The following is a 16299-nucleotide window of genomic DNA, read 5'->3' as shown; positions in this document are numbered from 1 at the left end:
CATACACAGACTCAGTTCACCCTAGTTTGACACAAGGAGGATTTCTGGGAATCAACTGGGTAAAAAGCTGTCAAGTTGTTGTCATGACTCCCAAGGCAAAAAGGTTTCTGTGCATAGAATAACAGCTATCCTCAATATATGTGGTAAACTTATATGCATCACACAAAGATGTTAATAAAGAACTCTTTATTATTTAAAAGTGCTGTGAAAACTGGACACATACCATGGATTGATTTTTTTAAAAATACTGCCTTACCACAAAGAGCTGCAGCCCTATGTAGTAGTCAGTTAGAAGAGGGTCAGTTAGAAGACAGAGTAGAAACACACTTTATAGATTAACAAAATAAGACATACAGAGAGAGAGAGAGCACAAGCTTTTGTGAACTCAAGTTTAAGTCATCAGATGCTATGAAAGGGTAAGTTAAAGACAATTTACCATATGAGATGGAGAACATCCCCAAGCTGGTTTCCCCATCAGACTCTAAAGGCACTTCCTTGAACTTTGGTCTAACGAGAAGCTTGAAATCTTTCATGAGTCATTTCTGGAGAACACATTTCCCCTATGTTGAGAGAAGCCTTATTACTGGTTATTCACAAGCCAGAATGAAATATCATGCTATGTTCCAATGGTAGACAAATTTCATTTATTAACAGTTATCTCAAAAGATAATGGCAAAAGATCTAGTCATGGTCCCAAAGGAGGTTTTCTGTTGTGCCATTCACCCATGTCAAGTCTGTCACAAGCAAGTGTGGTATCTTGATATTACTGCATTGATATAGGATTAACCCCCAAATACATGGTTTTCTAGCAGCAAAGTCAAAAGAGGCTTTTGAAAGTGTGTGCTGGAGATATATGTTCCATACTCAAAAAAAAAAAAAAAAAAAGAGAGAATTTGGACCTGGGTTCAGTTTCTCTGACCACTAACTCAAAAATGTAGGCTAATATCTAGGTACAAAAAAAGTTGGGAAACACCAAATTATTGGAAATCACCAGGTGCTATGTAGTGGGGCTATCTTTCAATGGAATTTCTATTGGCAAACTGATCTGCAATTAATTTGCATCTAGGTGCAAAAAGGCCAAGAAATATTAACCACCTATTTATTTAGACCCTGTGCTTAAAAATGATAGTGATGTGACTTGAGTCTAGGGAAAGATTAATGCTATAAAAATGAACATTCTGCCCGAACTACTCTATACACTAAATATATGCATGACTCCATATTATTTAAAAAAATACAAAGGCATTTATTAAAGTTTCCTGTGGGTCCCTGATCAATGCCCAGAGCTATCATTTGGATGGGGGGAATTAAATCTCTAACTCTATACAAAGGGAAAATTAATTTCACAGAGCTACCACTATGCTTTGATCATGTCATAGATGTGAAAGTGGTCCCAGAAAACTCTTATAACTACGTTGGTAGAAATTTTGGCTGTGTAAGAACATATCCAATGTCACCCTCTGCCCCAGACTGTCTTGGTTTTGGGTGCCTACAGGAGTACATACATGAAGGCTTTGAGGGTATTCTAGCTAAAACATATTATTATCATCCTCACCTTCAGGCAAAAGCACCTATACAGGGCAACACAGACTTGTAAATGTTTCCTTTACAAACACTATAGAAGCCATGGCCTGATACTTTTGGCAGAGTGGCACTGCACACAAGAAAAATGCTTACTAAAATACAACTGCAGTTCATTTACCCCAAGTCTACTGGAAACTCAAGAGGCACTACATAAGCTCCCCAGGCCCATGTATACTTTGTAAATAAAAATGAACTCCATTAGTCTAGAGCTCTTTGTTAAGTATGGAAAGGGGACTTACCACTGCCCTTAAAAGAATCCTAGTGGAGGAGGATATTCTATAAGGTTAAGAGTGCCTCTGTGGACTGCAGGCTGCCCTTGATATAAATTGGACATCACAGAGATTGCTGACAGCAGAATAAAAAAAAAGAATAACCATAATGTACATGCTAGAAGGCTGCTCAGCAGTCAGGAATCTATGAAAAGAGGTGAGCACAGGATGTAAAATGGTGTTTCACTTGAAGTGCTGTAACCATGATGATCCAGGTAATATACAAGAAGCAGGATTTATTTGGTAATAGTTTTTATTGGACCATCTATATAGTTGAGAGAGATGTTATACAAGCTTTTGGGCACAAAAAGTCCTTCCTTAGGGTGCAATATTACCAAATACATTCTGCTTGTTGCATAATTATATTTTAGGACTTTACCTGATAAGCTGGGTTTAATTCTGCACCAGAGACTTTGTTTTTTCCCAGGCAGCAATCATGAAGCATGTGAAGTTCCAAATAAAAGAGTACAGAAAGTATATTCAGATCTAAGTCAGCCACAAAAAAACATTAACTTGTCGCTGTAAAGAAATTAAACCAAAGCAATTTGTACCATGTTTCTAGATACATTTGGATCAAAACCAGTGAGATTGTGCAGAATGCCAAAACGTCATACCCCTTCTCCCAATGTTTTCTCCTCCCTTCATCTTTCTTTCCCCCATTCTCTTATTTTATGACTGTAACATGGGCCTTTCATATTATCTACATAGCATTCCCTGGCCCTCCATCTTTACAAGCTGCAATACTGCACATCTGTACAGTTCTGCTCATGGGCAGATGTAGGATTTTGAAAGGGGGGGGAGTGCACACCATGACTTTTAACACAACACAGTTTTATCCAGTTAAAAATAAACTATATGCTTTAATAATATGTTAGAGAAACCAGGACTATATTATTTAGTTTAAGATCAAAGCAAAAACAAATATAACTACTGGAACATACACTAGTTTGCTAGATTATATATAAAAGTTTAAACAAAAGCAACAGCTTACTAGGCAAAAAAATAGTCAAAATAATCAAATGATATTGTGTCTTGTAGCCATTATATTAGTCCTGTAGCCATTATAATTTAGTCACAAAACAAAATCTAGCTTTCTAGAGCACCATGACAATGCCTCCGATACTTCACTGCAAGTCATTCTACTTAAGATTTTTAGCTAAAGTTAAAAACAGTATGCGGGGCCATGAAGCAGAAGAAAGACATTACCAGGAATGGATAACAAACAAAAAAATTGCAGATGAAACAATAGTTTGAATAGTGGAATATTAAGACAATTAAAAAGATGAGGGGGTTGTTAACACCTGTGGAGTAGAAAGACATTAACAGGAATGAAGAAGATGACAATGAGCCATAAAGTGAATTGTCTCTCTCAGCACTGACTGAATACAAATATGGCTGCCCCTCTCCAGGAGTTGGTTTCTAAGTTTAGGTGGAGCAAGAATCAAAGGGGACATGCAACTGCATTCGGGTACCACCCCCGAACCACCCCTAGTTCTGCTGCATAGCCGCAAAGCATGTGGTACTGGAGACATACACAAACTGTAAGGTATTTACCTACTTGTGCTTTTATCTCTTTATGAAAATCAGTATACAGTCACAAAAAAAGTGGACTCTTAGCTCATTTTGACTGAACTCCTATACCTCAGGTGCTACTATTCTGAGCTTAAATTAAAGCTTAGTAGAGCCCAAAGGTGTCACTATTACCACAAGGCTCCTGCTATGTCAGGGAACTGATTAGCTAAGAAATGCTGACAAAAACTCAACAGGCAAGTCCTGCATCTTGCTGCTCAGGAAGGTAAAAAATGATCCGCTGAGAATCTGGAGGAAGATTCTTTCCCAACCTCAGCTCTGGTGATCAGTGCGACCCTAAGCATGCGAGTAAAACAAAATAGCTAAGTGCCTAAAAGAGAATTCTTGATATCACTTCAGAACATTGGCCCACCCTGTCTGACCTCCTGTCTGCAGTTACAGTCAATCTCTGATGCTTCAGAGGGGGAAAAAACCCCAAGATTACATCTAGCCAACTGTGCATCAGGAAAAATTTACCTTCCTGACCACTGCAAACAAGCAGCCCTGAAGCATGACATTCTGTTATAACCATTAATGCAGAACTGAAAGTTTAACAGTCTAACAGTGTCTTTTCAAGTTATTAAATACATTTTGCTTTAATCACATTAATTTTTCAAAAATGTACAATAATCTCTGTGGTTTAAAATGACTTTGTATTCATTTTTTAATGGAGAGTACTTTTATTCATCTACTACATTATCCTTTCAAGAAAATTATCATACTTGACTATAAGTACTTAATGAGGCACTAATTAGTACTCCTATTTTTTCTCCATTTAAAACTCCTTTGAGAAATGAGGTCAAAAACTTTCCTTAATGCATCTCTTAGATTGAGGGACAAACTATCCAGATGTCATCTGTACCTGTCATCTATTTCCAAAGAGGTGAGAGAGGAGAGCCCCTTCCAAAACTCAAACACCGGTGCAAAACTAAACCTCAGTTAGAGATTGTTCTTTACTGAAAAGGCCACAACACAAGGACCTCAACATTGTAAGAACTTGCAAAACACTGATTTTGAAGCAGGTTGGTCTAGCAACATATCCCATCTCTTTGGCTTGTGAATGAACGTAAGTGCTTCCTTTGCCTTTCATTTAACAGTACAAATACAACATTTCCCATTCTGATAAGAGTTTTTTGTTTGAAGAATGCAACCCAGCAGAACATTATATGAAGGGACAGACGTGCTACAGTGTATTTGTAAAACAGCTTATTCTCCGTCTGTTTTCCATCAACTGCAAAAACACAATGAAAGTGCAGCTCCACCTTTCTTCTGCATTGAGGCCCTGGCAAAGTTGTGGCTTCCTGCCAGCAGCTTTACATTTTTGCTGTTTTTTTGCAAGGGGTGTGGTAGGCAAATTAAGGTTATAAACACCTCCAATAGCAGGCGAAGTCATCTACATGCTTTTTGAAGAATTTTTACATGTTAAAAAAGCCACTCTGTCAACTGCAAGTGCCTACAAAGTTCTCAGGAAATACATAGTGTCACCCATGATCTTCACTGCTGGATTTGCTCTGCACTATTAATTAATTGCAATGACTTACAAACTGCTCTGTCAAAGGGGAAAAGGTTCCTTTTGGCACTGCCTCCCTTTCAAGTTCAAAGGATACATATATGTCTTCCAGACACATACAAGGGATCGTTTAAACTTAAAAAAGGGGGCTGGGGATGAGGTGTTGCGTTTTAGACCCATTTGTTGTGTATTTTATGTAAAGGGGGAAAAAAATCACTTTAATGGCATGCTTTTAAAGAGCCAAAGTATTAGCCCCACTGGAAAGGAACAGAGTTAGAGAGAAAGATGCTGGGGCAGCAGAACCTGGAGTGTGGACTTGAATGGTTCTCTAGCATTAGAAAGACTAACAGCTTCAGCTAAACAGCAGAAATGGAAGCAACTGGGGACACTGGTCTGAGGATGTGTAAGACTGAAACCTAAGAGGATATGGTAAGAATTAAGAAAAAAAAGCTGTCAGAAGGAGATGAATATTTGCATGTGGCAAATAAAGTAGAAAAGAAAATACTTGAATAACGGTGGCTCAATTTTACCATATGATACTTGTACAACTATGCTATGGGAGCTGTATTAATGGCTGGGAGGGACCTGGGCAGGCTTTTATCTGGATTCAGTAATATGTCAAATTCAAGAGAAAATCCACCTTTACAGTGTTTTGCATATTTGTCGCATAATGGCTGCCCTAAATGAAAGCCATGATAAGAGGATGCATGTATATATGTCAGCAGATTGGTTATGGAGTGGAAAGTAGAAAACCACAGTATACGCATTCATGTTAGCCCCTTTGTGATATCACAGAGAGACCTGGTTGACCAAGGCATGTCAGAGAAAAATTGTCAGTCCTGCAAATGGAGCTGAAGCCACCTCTACCCCTCATCTCAACACCTGCCAACCAAATCCAGAGGGAATAAAAATTAAAGAAACCAGAGATGAACTGTTTTTGTGAAAGGAAACTTGGGGCTGAGGCCAACAGAACACAGGAAGGTGAACAAAGCAGCCCCTGAAACAAGAAGATATTCCCTGTGAAAATTAACTCACGGGTTGATTAAGAGTAAAACCCTAGAAAAATGGGTTGTTCTGACCATATTTAGAACACATAAACTATGTCTGAAAAAAGGAAGCAAGTCAGCTGATCACACTGTCTGCCCATCCAAACATACCCACATATCAGGTAAAGCCTGATAGCTTCATCTGCTTTGTGAAAACAGAGCCACTCGTTAGCTCAATGTCCTGTTAAGAGCTGAACAAGCTAGGTTATAAAGACCTGGAAACAAATCAACCACTCTCTTCTGTGTCATGTGCCAAAACACAGAAAAGCGTACTTCAGAGTTATGCAAAGAAATGTCCCTCAGGGCTGATCACAACATAGAAAAAGGACCTTTGGTGGCTTATGGCCAAGAGAAGTGCCCCTTTATTCTGTAAGTGATACCCATGAAACTGGGATGTCCCAATCAGCCACACCCCTGTAGATTGTTAGCCAGAGATGCTCCCCCAGTTCTGCTCCACATCATATGTACTGTGGAAAATATGGGAACAGCCCAATGCCAAGTAAGGGCATCTTCATGTATTATGGACAGCTACCAAGACAATAGGAATAAGTGGCTGATGAGAGGGCATGAAGAAGCAGCTACAGCAGAAAGGCGTGCCTTCCTGCTTTACACAACCGTACCCAGTTCAGCTCTGATATCCCTTCTGAAAACAGAACAGTTCCACCTTTCCGACGCACCAGCTTCTAGGAGACACTGCGCGGGGCTGCACAAGGAAGAGCTGTCACAGCCACTTCCCAATGCTCCTGCCACATCCACTTCCCAATCTGATTCAGCAAGAGACATGTAGCACAGTTCCATCTGGCCACATGGCAGCTGTGGCAGTGGAGTGAATATAATATAATTACAATTAATAACAAATTAATTAAGAATATGGTTAAAATGCTTCTATTATAGTATTCATAATACATTTATATTCACTTATCATTGGTGTGTCTGCTGCATTTTAAAAAAGATTTGGAGGGGGGTGCTTTGAGTATAAAAAGGTTGAGCACCACTGACCCTTGGCAATGATTATTTACTTTGTTTGCAATCCCCATTGAATCTTTTTTTTTTCTTTGAATACAAACAGTAAGTATAGTTACAGACATCAAGCAAGTGGCATTGGGCAGTCGTTGATCCCAGTAATTCCAACATTTTATATAATACACATACATGAACACCCTCCTCCACCCCCCCATCATCTTGGAATATTGTCTGAAGAGGCACTGTCATCTAGCTGCTTTCACAGGATGATTCAAAAGCAGTTTCAGGTACAACACCTGTTCTCGAGATTGCTTGCAATTTTTTGTGGCTTTACAATCACATTTTCTGATTTGTAATGCATTTTACCTCCCCTGGCACCATAAGAGAGAATCACACAAACAAAAGAGGAAATTGACTGACTATCCAGAGAAATAATGTAACTGACTATGCACAAAGTGCTGTCAAATATGCCCAAAGTAAACAAACTGAAGTAACAGATCCTTTTTCCCTCCAATCTCTTTCATTTATAGCAATTGTAGGTGTTACTGGTAAAGTAGAAATAATTTTAGACAGCATTTTTCCTACTGAAACAGCTAGCCTGTATCATTTTCATGAGGCATAAAACTTCTGCAGCTTGCTACATATGTGGCAAATACAAGAAGAAGGCTTCTTGAACCAAGTCCAGATACATAAGGCCTCAGGTAAGCTATAAGTTAAAAACCTGATTCACCAGCCAGTTCAGCAACACCTACACTTGAGGGATAGGACAACTCCAAATGTGACTGGCTGCCCTGTTAATATGCAGAGAAACACTGGTCAAACACTGGTCAGCATATGGTCAAATCTTGCTGAGATTACAGTTTGCCTCTAAGACTCTATTACATGCAGCTGAGAATTCCTGCCCAGTAGAAAGACTTTAGTTCCTATCAGAGACGACCATGGCACGGTGCAGGGCCTGGGGCAAATCAGCTTGTGCAGGGCCTGGATGTGGTGGTAGCAGGGGGTGATTAGCAGCCGGATGCAAAGCCGGCCTGGCTCTGTGGGGCCCCCCAAAGCACGGAGCCCAGGACAGTTGCCCCCAATTCACCCCCCATCCCCCAACAATAGGGACGGCCCTGGTTCCCATTTGCTAAGTACTCGGTATAAGAAAAACACTATATAAATGTTAAGTATTTATTGCCATTATATGAATCCCTGTGTGAACAAACAGAACTTTAGTTTATAGTACTGCCCCCATGCTTCATCAATAGGAAAATAAATCGATTCCTTTTTAAAGAATAAAGAAGGAAAACTAAATTAAAAGTGTAAGCATCTAAGACAACCACAATATTTATGTTACTTTTGCTGTCAATGCCAATGGCTGTAAATTTAGTGGTGTATAAATTGACGAATTAATTCAGATTACAAAGCAGAGAGTGTACAGAGCAGAAGGTCATTAGATACCATTAGAAATGGCATGATGTTACATGCATTTAGAAAACAGTATAACCAGCAGATTAGGTTTAAATTGCATTCCGGCATCATTCTGCTGCCTTCACAGTTGTGGATTCATTGTTGTAAATTTTTATGCCAACAGTGGGTAAAACAATAACACCAAAGCATTTGATGCCAACTGAAATTTGAAACATGACAAATTCTTCTGTCATGTCTGAAAAATAAGTACATACAATCCTAGAAAAGACCTAAATTAATGCTTAAAAGGAACATACATTCTAGTTGATTTATAATTTTCCAATGTGAGAAAAAGGGTAGGAAAGGAGGAGAAAAGGTTAGTCAATTAAATAGAAAAACCAGCAAGGGAAACCCAAGAAATAAAACAAACAAACAAACAAGCTAGCTATGAAACACTGATGTGATGAAGGTATTTGCCAGCCATTATCATTCCTACTGATGGCCAGTTGGATTCTGCTCATCTGTGGTTTTTTGATCTTCAGTTAACAATTCTCTTTTCTTTTTGTCTACCTACTTAGCACCATGAAAGACAATTCTCTCTGTAACAGGTAAATTCCTCACTATTGTCAGTAAGGCACTATAGATAAAAGCAACCTGCAAAGGAAATGAAAAATTGGAAGTGTGGGCCTCATTTCTGATTCTTTCAGATATGGTGCTGGGGTTGTATAGTCCCTGCAGTATCAGAGTGGGTACTGTGTGACAAGCTTAAGGCCTAGTTAGTAGATTATCTGCTATCACTTTTCTGAACAATTTCTCAAAGCCAGTAGGATATACTGTAATGCAAGATTCCATTAATATGCCCACAGTTAACAGACTTCTTTTCTGAAAACTGATTTTTATTCACTGACAGTCACCTGCAGCTTATAACTTATAAAAGGACTTTGCTAATTTGTGGTAATGCCTGAGATACCCATTCTGAATTAATGAATGGTTTATTACTGTAAAGAAAATATTAGCCATGCAATAGGGAAAAAATCAAACATTTTAAAATATATTTTGTTCATTTACTTGGCAATTGTATCTGGAGTGTTAATTATTTATGCTAATATCTCTAAAGTAGTAATAAATGTACTATAGTATATCTAGTAGATACAGAGGGATAAGTCCTAAGCACCAATTAAGGAAAGTGTGTCTATTCAAGGCAGCATTTAAGCATCTGCTTAAATCTGAACACCACTGTTGTCAACGATTAGGTTCATGTTTAGATTTTTCCTTAGCATTGGCAGCGCATATTAGGGCAACTCAGCTAATACTTCTAATATGAAAAACGGAAAACAGAACTATCAAGTGTATGGAGATGAACATTGCTGTATTGTAGCTGTTTTCATTGAGTACTGTATGTAAAATATTATTTCTCCATTGTGAAACATTCATTATACATTCCAGCCTAGTGTAATACTGACATATATATAATACTGAATACTGAAAACCCTTTTATTGTTACATGCAAAAAAACTTTAAGTATCCTGTAAGAATAAAACTGGTTTGCAGCAGAACTATGTATCATTGCTCTGCAGTCCCAAACTATTGTAGGCATGCAGCTATTCTCCATACACTGTTCACATGCAGGAATGTTATAGCAGAAGTTCAGTTATAAACCTGAGCAATGTCAATGGAAGAAGTACAACAAAACTCATGCAACCCCATCATTTCCGTATACATTTTATTCACTGCTACTTCAGGCAGCTGGTTACTTCTAGCAACTGAGCAGAAGAAATGTTTTATTTGGTATTAACAATTCTAAGATGAAGCCAAGAGAAGAAAATGTGTGTCTGGTTGTGAGATTAAACAGGAATTTGTACTTACATAAAAGTTATTTTTACACATAAAATTGTCACATTTAAGATACAAAACAGAAATGTGCTATTAACCAAAAGAAGATTATAGATTTTTACTCAATATATTTTACTGAGGATGCATACAAGATAAGTCTTGTAAGACGGCTGCCACCTGTGGGAAAAATATTAAGTATCTACGTCAATATTGTGTTACTTCAGTTTTATATTCATGTAAATAATGTTGAAATCAATGCAGTTATTGAAGTAACTTCATTCCCCAGACACTTAAGTCATACCCAGGTTAACCTCTGTGCGAAGCCACCTACCATATGTATTCAGTGATCATGTTTACTGTGACCTGGCAAACCTCAAAGCAAGGGGGTTGCTGCAAACACTCTGAACAAAAGTCCTGGCCCCACTGAGGTCACTGTGAATTTACAACTGACTTCAGTGACATTGGGGTACCATGTTAGTGACGAAGAGCTATACCAGCATGGCTTTGTCTAAGATATGCTATATGTCAGTAATGCACACAAAGGGTTGCTGAACTGATATTTTTAATTATTCATTCATCCCAACCTTCCCTTATTTTGCAACTGCCCTGTTTGCCTCCACTATGTTGGCTCTTCCCCATCCTCTCCCCCAGTTGCCAGCTGAATGTTCCCTGCTCCTTCCAGTGCCTGACTTCCATTCCAATTTTTTCTAATTGCAGCAGCTCAGCTGTGCTCTCTCCTGGAAATGTACCCCACTCCTGCTTTCTCAAGTTCTGTGAAGCCAGATTTTTGTCAATTATGCTCGGCTGCCAGAATGAGGAGAGCATAGAAGCTGAAGAGATCAGCCCAAGCACAGAGCAGGTGCCGCACAGTTGAGGAAAGCAACACAATAATAAAAGGAAAGAACCTCTGCCCAAGGGTGACCCTTGGCATCTCATAAATCCTGAATGGTCCAAAGAGAAGAGGAGGAAGCTTGGGACCCCATTTTAATGAAAGCCCTGGAGAAATTCTGCTGACATCACTATCATCCGTGAAAGCAAAGCTCTGATGGTCTGTCAACAGAAACTCAGGGTGGATTTTCATGCCTGTCTTATTTTCTTATGAGTTTATAATACTTCTGTCTGGAAAGTCTGTTTGTATTTAAATTCATGAAAAAACCATTAGTACCAATAATGTGTCATCATAGAGGGCCTGGCAGCAACTCCATGGCTAATTTGAAATTTGTAATTTAAAGCAGGATTAAAATTCCTGTTTCACACTTCCTCTATTTAATTAATTCTTCAAATTTGACATCATAACTCTTCAAAAGACACTTGCATTCTCAATGTCAATGCTACCTTTTGCCAAGGAGAAATTTGAAACTTCTCATGTTCCTAACATTTTAACCTGTTTTGCCATACAAATCTTTGGATTCTCCACTTTTACAAAGCCCAAGTCCTTACAGGTTGCAAACATCATGTTCACAGTCTGATGTCACCTCAGACACAGAGCGCTCTAGTAATTTTAAAATGACACATGCAGTTATTCTCCTCATCCATGTCACCCTCACTAACTTTGTCAAGATTAGCCAGCTATACTGTTTATATCCTATCCATCATGGCTGCTTATATGACTCTTATTACGGTAGTATTTGACATCTCACAAACCTTAATTAATTTATCTTCACAAAATCCCAGTTTGGTAGGGAAGTGCTATTACCTCCAGTTTACAGATGGGAAATTAAATATGAAGCTAACTGATTTGCCCCAGGTTCAGATAAGTCTGAATCTCTCAAGTTCACCCATAACTTCTGATATCCCTATTCAACAGAACAGAAAAGAATGTTATATTGCTTTCCACAAAACTTCATTCGCATTGACATTTCCTAACTAGTTTTGTCCCTGGATACAACCCTGTACCAGCTGACCCTGGATACAACCCCAAGGAGCCATGTTGAGCAACAGAGGAGGTGAGGATACCCTCTTGTGGAGAAGAGGAAGGAAGGGAGAGACATGAAATTCCACAAGACCAGGCAGAATGAAGGCGTGAGGGGCTGAGTGCATCTTTCAGGAGGTAGGGCTTTCTTAAAGGGTAGCTAGAAATGAGTAGAAAGTGGGCACTGCCAATTACTTCAATGCCCTGGTTTCAGCACATCAGATTCTACTCGCATTACAGACTGAATATAATGGGGAAAAAGGTGGTAGCATGGCGGGAAGCCTTGAATGTGTTCAAACAATTAAACTACTCCTGTTTCTACGCCTGCCAATTTCCTTCACCCAAGGATCTCCAGGAGGACTGTCCTTCATACCATGTTCATAAGATTCCTAAAAATGCCATCATTCCACTTTTCTACATATGACCATCAACTTTGTTTTATTCGAAATTTTCAAGGAAGTATACGATTTACCCATATGAACATTCTCCAAAGCACTAGAGAGCTGCCTGCTAGGATGCTAAAAATGGCAACAGAGTTGCAGAAGGGAAAAAAAGGAAAGAAAATTCCAAGAAATCTTTGACTCATCCATTATTATTCATTAGTTTTTTGGAGCAGAGAGTGGAATGCCATCAGGCTGAAAGTGACAGGATTATTTTCTACTCTTAGTGATGTCAATTCTCTTAGAAGCTACAAGGGCTGAGAAAAAAAAATATAGCAAAATGCTAAGAATGACTTCTAAGTTTTGTTGGTTTTGAAAAGAGAGCTAAAAAAGGTACATGAAATTTAACTCCTACATGAGCCTGTGTGTATCTGAATGCTTGAAAGTGCTGCCCAAGGCCTGTGCCACCTGTAACTCAGGCTAGCTACCAAAATCTTCAGAGACATATCCAGACAGAACTCTGTGCAAGCCTCCTGTGTTATGTGATTTTTTTTTACTATATAGTAAAGGAATCACCCCAAAAGAAAACCAAGGAAACACAAATAGACTAAGCACCTAGCAACCCGATACCTTTTTAGCTTGCAGACTTCACTGTCCAATTAATGCGCGACAAGCAAAGCAGATCTATCTGCAGTATTTCTAAAGCTTTTAGAACAACATAGTATTGGTTAAGTACAACAGCAAAAATGGCTTCAATAAAATTCTCAAAATAACATACTCCACTGCAGAACGCCAACACACTATTTTTAATTGTGGCTCATTAAAGATGTAATGGAAGAAGAATATGTTCACTTCCACTACAGTTCCATCAATGCAGTGAGATAATAACGCTGCTGTACCATGCAGAAAGGAATACTTATGCTTAGTAATTTAAGTAATTTAATTGAAAGGCAGAAAGCAGTGATTCATTCCTTGTTCTATCTGCAACTATAACATGTTTTTGCCTATCACAGGACCCAAGCAGGCACTGGCTGATTAATTTCAAATGTGAGTAAAATGAAGACCTGGAAAATGAAAAAAGATAAGTCAGTTGAAACACTGAATCAAATTTTTTTTTTTTATTGCAAACCAGGAGAGCTTTACAGAACAGCATGCAAATACAGGCCTCTAAGGTAATTCAAACCAAATGGGGGCTGAAACTGAAGTGATGTGGTGAGTCAGCTCTGAAAAAGGAGGAGGAAATGATAGAGAAAGAAGTTCAAACCTTTGTGTAATACACTGTATTTTATGTCAGACTTACCAGAAAGCAAAATAATTGTGTCTACTTTTTGGTTGTTTGACCAGCCCTCTACCTTCCAGAAATGAAAAAGCTAGAACTACAGGACAGCTGACTGGCTGTGAAATCTAGTGTCTAGGATTGTAATTTCCCTTCTATTAAATGTCATCTGCAAACCATGCCAACTTTAATAAACAATGTGCGGTCTGGCTTCTCCTATCCTTTTCTTAAAAGTAGGGCTGAATTCCTGTTAAAAGGAAAAGGGAACCATTTAAACCCAAATGTGGTGAATCTCTGCATGGTATGAAGATACAGAGCTTCTATCAGATTCTACTGACGCCACTGATAGATTTGGCTACACGCAGGAATGTGCGCATATCTACAGCTAGGAACACAACTATGCTTGGTCAATAGCTGGCCCTATGTTTGTGGCTTAACTATCACTGCAACAGATACTGCTTGTAAGTTAAAATGGAAGTTTTCATATTCAGGGTTTCTAATTTTTGCTTCCAACTTCCATAGGAAATTAATTCTATGAAAGTGCAACTGGAAATTACACTATCTGCTGAATTTCTGGGGTATGCTTAGGTTGACATACTTGAGTAGGAATTAATACTTCAAAAAAACTACTGTGTACCAAAAATACAGACCATGTTGGAATGAACATCTGTGACAGCATAAGAATGGGAACAGTGGTTAGTGCTTAATGTTGGCATGCAACCCCGAATTAAAAAAATTCTGTAGTATTCCACATTAACGGTTCATAACACTACAGTTTAAAAGTGCTACTGAAAGGACCAAACCCTGAGAAACTGTGCGCTTTAAGCCTTCTCCAAAGCCCAAATAAGTCAAAAGCTGCCTTTCTGCTGACCTCACTGGTCTCTGGATCAGGCATACGCTAAGCAAATTCTACATGCAAAGAAAGCCCACAAGCAGAACTTAGAAAAAGAATACAGCACATGTCCATATGTCAAAGTAAAGTGCTATGCAAAGATACCGTGAGCTAGCCATGAATTTGTTTGACTCCCAGAAAGAGTACAGCATAGAACCTAAGCTAAACAACTCTGCTGAGAAGCTATGTGGCTATGCTATTTCTGATTCCAGAGGTCGTGCATGCAGGCCTAATGTAGATATCCCTTCATAGGGCTGCCCTGCATCTTGGAACACATCATAGAACCTGTTGAGCAGCCAACTTACAAACTTGCTCCAGAGGAGGAGATGAAGAGGGGTACAAACACAGCCCAACTTCCTCCCCCCACCAAAAACATGGGTTTAGGCCTTATGGACCCATGCAGACCATGAACCCTTTGGTCATGTCCTCATGTTTTGGTGGAGTTCAAGGAATCACGACGGACAGTTGAATCCCTGCCCCCATACAGCTTTCTTCTCCTTGGCACATGAGCAGATGGCTTATGTTTGAGTTATTTATGGTCACACAGGTCCACTCAGACTTTGGGCCATGACTCCAGGGTGTTTTCAGAATAATTATTTGCATTTCCATGACCACAACATCTTTTACCCAACAAAGGAATGTAAACATTATTCCCATTGACATACTGTGAAACTTAAGCACACAGGTTAAAACACAAACGAAAATAAGGTCGGCAAGGTTCTTTGAGTAGAAGTGATACCTTTTATTAGACTGAGTAGTCGGAAAAAAGTTCTTAGCAAGCTTTCAGGCCCAATCACACTTCTTCAAATGCGAGTAAGGCATTTAACTCCCACTTGGGTTTTGGAAATCCTTTAGTCACCAATTTTCTGTAGCAAGTTGGTAGCGGAATACAAGCCCACCTCTTCCAATTAATTGCAAGGCCCCTCCACTAAATGGGTATGGTGCTGCTATTTCAATGCTATTTTATCCTGAGATTAGTAGGAAGTTCCAAAATCCGGAATGATGGCCCAGTAACACTGCAGTCCTTACTATTATTATCTGTTCTCTTTAGGTAAGTAGTTACACTGCATATCAGCAAAAAGAAATGCATTTCACACAAATGTTCTTCCAGTTGTTTTATCACGCCATAACCTGTGCAGGCCTATGGCACAGACTAGGAGTCAGCCCATAGTGAAAAACCTTGTAATGTGCCTGCTTTTCAGCACACTAATATCATACAGTACAAAATTCTGCAATCCCATCTCATCCTTTGCAGAGTAATGTCTCTTGTATTGTTTTGTACTTTTCTTGTGTCATAACAGCACTCGAGTCAGCAGGGCATTAAAAACTGTCTCACATCCTGTTAAGGAGTTTGTGAGACTTACTGGTCAGAGCAAAGGGGACATAACCTTGAATAACCAAGTTAGGAGAAGAGGAAAGGGATTTTAAATCCTTGTTTTCAAATAAGCTTTTGCTTCTGTCTTTTACAGTTTCTAATGTGTGCAGCTGATGACCGAGATACTTTGGTCAAAATCATTAAAGCTCACCACTTGAAAAGAATGGCTCATGCAAATGTGTTCAGCACCTCTGGAAAAATCAGGCACTTTCCCTTTCAGTACTAGGTTTGAAAAATCTGTCCTTAGGTTTTTGTTTTATATATGCGTGTACACACACACTCTTCTCAGCATTACAGG

General features: G+C 39.0%; 1 protein-coding gene across 4 annotated transcripts in view; it reads right to left on the bottom strand.

The window, feature by feature from the left end:
- Positions 1–16299, bottom strand: part of ATXN1 (ataxin 1) — a 338219-nt gene that overhangs the window by 210075 nt on the left and 111845 nt on the right. Inside the window, exon 4 of one of the 4 annotated variants that reach the window (XM_019522954.1) lies at positions 1824–1929. The exons of the other annotated variants lie outside the window; for them this stretch is intronic. The gene's annotated coding sequence lies outside the window, so the exon portion shown is untranslated. The remainder of the gene's footprint in view (positions 1–1823; positions 1930–16299) is intronic. 4 annotated transcript variants of the gene reach the window in all.

Source organism: Gavialis gangeticus, unplaced genomic scaffold (assembly GCF_001723915.1).
Source record: "Gavialis gangeticus isolate Ggan-Ray unplaced genomic scaffold, GavGan_comp1, whole genome shotgun sequence".
NCBI lineage: Eukaryota > Metazoa > Chordata > Crocodylia > Gavialidae > Gavialis > Gavialis gangeticus.
This window is presented reverse-complemented; position numbering and strand designations above follow the sequence as displayed.